The following is a 4,878-nucleotide window of genomic DNA, read 5'->3' on the forward strand; positions in this document are numbered from 1 at the left end:
TCGCCAAGTCCATGCAGAAACCCATAACGACCAATCTTCATCCGACTCGTCGAATTGACCATGCAACTCGTCAAGTCCCTTCAGTCCATTTCCCATTCATACGTTTTTAAGCTACCCCAAAGCTCCAAATTGTAGATCTAATCTCCTAGGGCATGGTTTCCACGTAAAGTTGCAAACTTTACATATATGCACGGTCCTAAATGCCAAAACCAAGTTAAGGGAAAGTTTTAAACCAATGAGAAGGCTAAAGCTTGCTAAATTTGATAACTTTATGACTATAAGGACTAAGAGGTGTCCCTAAAGCTATTCATGAAGAGATCTAGTTAGAGATAAGTAAAGGGAACGACTTGTTACCTTCAAAATGATGCCAAGATGACATATAGTCAGATCCAAAAGCTTCTCTTTGCTCCAAGCTCCTTATACTTCAAGCCTTCTTCACAAAGGCCACCTTCCAAGCTTCGTAACACACCAAAAATGGAGAGTAGGCGAGATTAGGGTTTTCTGAGCTCAAGAGGGACACTAACGGAGGATGAGGGAAGCTAATGACCCTTTAAATAGGGTGAAAGACCCTGGAAATTGGGGTTTCATTTTCCAGCTCCTACTCGTCTAGTTGGGGTCCTCCAACTCATCGAGTAGACCTCATAAAGTTACGCAGACTAAATCGTTTATACACGACGAGTTGGGGCATCCAACTAGTCGAGTAGGTCTAAGAACATGACTATAAACTTCAAATTTTTATACCTGACAGTCAGGATGTTACAATTCTCCCCCACTTGAACTATACTTTGTCCTCCAAATATGTTGTGGTAAATAACTCGGGGTAATGCACCCACATCTCAACCTCCAACTCCCACGTCAACTCAAATCCCCTCCGATGCTACCATTGTACCCAAATCAAAGGTACTTCCTTGTTCTGTTGAACCTTTACTTTCCTCTGAAGAATGGCCGGTGGCCTCTCCACATAATTCAGTCACTTATCGACGTGAGTATCATCTAACGACTCTATTGCCTCCTCATCCAGTATGCACTTCCACAACAGTGACACATGGAAAGTGTTATGGACCTAACTAAGCTGCTCCTAGAGATCCAGTCTATATGCCACCTTGCCATCCCTAGCAATGATCCCGAATGGCCCAATATATTAGGGACCCAATTTCCCCCTCTTCCTGAAGCGAATCACACCCTTCCATGGTGATACCTTTAGTAATACCATGTCTCCCACCTGGAACTCAAGATCTGATCGTCGCTTGTCAGCGTAACTCTTCTACCAAATCTGAGTTGTCTGCAGCCGCTGTCTGATCTGCAGAATCCTCTCGGTAGTCTGCAGAACTACCTTTGTCCGTCCTATCACCCTGTGTCCAATCTCACCCCAAAAGACTGGAGTGCGACATCTCCATCCATACAACAACTCATATGGTGGAACAGCAATACTGGAATGGAAGCTGTTTTTTAAGAGAAATCTGCAAGGGGTAGGTAGGAGTCCTAGCTCCCACCAAAGTCAATGACGCATGCTCTTAGCATATCCTCGAGAGTTTGTATGGTCCGCTCACTCTGGCCATCTATCTGTGGATGATAGGTTATACTGAAGTGTAGCTGCATGCCCAGTTCCTCGTGGAACTTCTGCTAGAAATGTGAGGTGAACCGAACATCAGGATCTGAGACAATAGAGACCGGCTCCCCATGGCGAGCAACGATCTCGCGGATATACAAGTCGGCCAGCTTCTCGGCCGATGAGCTCTCCCGTATCGTTAAAGAGTAGGCTCTCTTTATCAATCGATCCACAATGACCCAAATAGCGTCGAAGCCCTTCGCCGTCCTCGGCAGCTTAGTGATAAAATCCATCGTGATTTGTTCCCACTTACACATGGGAATCTCCAGGGGCTACAGCTAGCCGTGTGGCCTCTGGTGCTCGGCCTTAACCACCCTGCATGTCAAGCACATCTCTACGTACCAAACAATTTCTCGCTTCATGGATGGCCACCAATAACTCAATCGCAAATCCCGGTATATCTTGGTGTCCCCCGTGTGAATAGAGAAGCGAGACGTGTGAGCCTACTCCAAAACCATCTGTCTGACCCCACCAGACATTGGAACCCAGACCTGACCGCAACAGGTCAATACTCCCTAACTATCCTGCACAAACCGGGTGTTCTCACCCCTAATCCTCTCAAGCTTCGAATTCCCCTGTCGCATACCCTCAGCCTGAGCTTCCCTAATCAAAATCACTAGTGGAGAATCCACTGATAACCTCATACATATCTTCGGAATAGAAGATCTAGCTAACTTGCGGCTCAGATCCCCTCAACCAAGTTCTCTTTACTTGGGTGGTAAAGGATCTCACAGTTGTAGTCCATGACTACATCCAGCCACCTGTGTTGTCTCATGTTTCGGTTGGGCTGATCCATGATGTGTCTCAAGCTCTTGTGGTCCATGTATATGGCACAACGAACCCTATATAGGTAATGTCTCCAAATCTTGAGAGCGAATACTACTGTTCCCAGCTCCAGATCATAAGTAGGGTATCTCATCTCGTTTGGCTTTAGCTACTACAACACGTAGGCTATCACCCGTCCTTTCTGCATGAGGACCGCTCCCAGTCCCATGATAGATGCATCACAAAATGCTACAAAATCCTCAACTCCTTCTGGGAAGGTCAAGACTCGAGTCTCACATAAACGCTATCTGAAGGTCTCAAACGCCCTCTGTTGCTTGGGCGCCCACCGGAAATCCACCCCCTTCCTTGTCAGACGAGTGAGGGGTACTGTAGTCTTGGAGAAATCCTGTATGAATCTCTGGTAGTACCCAACCAATCCCAAGAAGCCCCTGATATCTGACGGAGATTTCAGAACCTCCCATTACATAACCGCCTCGATTTTGGCCTGATCGACTAAAATCCCCTCCTGGTTAACGAGATGTACAAGGAACTGAACCTCTCGTAGCAAAAACTAGCACTATGAGAACTTGGTATAGAGCCGTTATTGCCTCAAAACTCCCAATAACTCCCGTAGATGCTCCTTATGTTGCTATCGGGACTTAGAGTACAACAAGATATCGTCTATGAACACGATGACCGAGCGATCGAGCATCGGTCTGCGAACCCGATTCATAAGGTCCACAAATACTGTCGGTGCATTGGTGAGCCTAAACGGCATCACCACGAACTTGTAATGTCCATAACGAGTCTGGAACGCGGTCTTCTCCACATCTTCCTCCCTAACCCTTACCTAATGGTACCCGAACGTCAGGTCTATCTTGGAGAACCAAGATGCTCCCTGCAACTGATTGAAAAGATCATCTATCCTCGCGAGTGGATAGCGATTCTTCACATCAACTTGTTCAACTCCCGGTAGTCAATGCACATCTGGTGTGAATCATCCTTCTTCCTGACAAAGAGAATTGGCGCTCCCCACAGAGAACTGCTCGGACGGATAAACTGCTTGCCTAGCAGTTCATGCTGCTTTGATGACAGCTCTTGCATCTGTGGCGGTGCCAACCGGTATGCCGCCTTGGAGATAGGGGCCGCACCTGACACTACTTCGATCCTAAACTCGACCTACCTCTCTGGAGGCACTCCGGGTAGCTCCTACAGGAACACGTTAGCAAATTCCCTAAGTACTGGAACCTTTGAAACTGAAATCTGATCCCTGACCCGCGTATCCACTACATACGCTAGATAACCCGCACACCCATTCTGAATGTACTGTCGAGCCCTGGCAGCTGAACATAACCCTGATCTTAATCTGGTGCCCTCACCGTATGTAATGCCCGCAGATCCGGGCTAGTCAATTTAGAGGCAATAAGTGTCGAAAATGACTTTTTGGAAAAAGATTATTTATAATAAATAGTCTTAACCAAGTTGTAGAATATGTCTCAAGGTTTCCGTACATATAAAGAACGTCGAAATCCGAGTTATAACGAAGAAGTTATGACCCGTCGAAGTTTTACGGCAAAACCAGCACGGCACCGGGAGACGTAAATAGTGAATTTACGATAGAGCGAGATTTAGCCTTAGTGATCTAAACGAGAGTCATAGAATATGTTAAACCGAGAAAATCCATAAAAAGAACGCCCAAATCTGACTTCGTATGAAGAAGTTATGATTTTTCTAAGATTCGGCTTAGTAGTGTACAGCCCGAAACTCGAATTTTAGTTCGAGCAGTTTTTGGCTTACACGACCTAAATGAGAGTTGAAGATATCATTAATAGGAACTCAACGGTAAAAAGATGGACGAAAACGGAGTTCGTATGAAGGAGTTACGAATTTTTCGCGGTCATTTAACAGTCTAAACGCCTCCTAAATTAGTCTGGTCAAATGTTAGACTAAACTCTAGTGGTAATGATAGTAGGTTTCGTCAAGGGATAATTGTTTTAAGAGTAACGAAGTGCTGTCCGAGTGCCGACTCACCACCTTACCAAGTGAGTGCATAGTTACTTTCAGCTTACACATAGATATGAATTATTTTATATAAATTACGTGTTGTGCGTGCATATTATCTGTAAACTTGCTATCTATGCTGGATGAATGATTTTATACACGTTTTAAGTGATTTAAACTGTATATATGTATTTTATATCTACAAAATGTGTTGGGTAAAACATGGGTAGATGAAATAGTTTACGAGTGACAAAAATAAAATGATGAAGAGGTGATATAGACCATGAGGTGAGGGTGAGAGGTGAACCATGAGAGAAGCCTTTTACCCAAGTGATGGCCCCGTCATCCAGCAGAGTATGGATGACAACCACAAACTATTCTAGACAGTCTAGTGGACACTAGTAGGCTTTCAACCTGTAGGTGTTTTGAACTGTGTATTCACCAGGTGTACTCTAAAAACCCATTGACATGTATTGCGAGTGGACTCTTGAAAATGATACATC

Source organism: Lactuca serriola, chromosome 4 (genome assembly GCF_051521515.1).
Source record: "Lactuca serriola cultivar US96UC23 chromosome 4, Lser_US96UC23_V15, whole genome shotgun sequence".
NCBI lineage: Eukaryota > Viridiplantae > Streptophyta > Magnoliopsida > Asterales > Asteraceae > Lactuca > Lactuca serriola.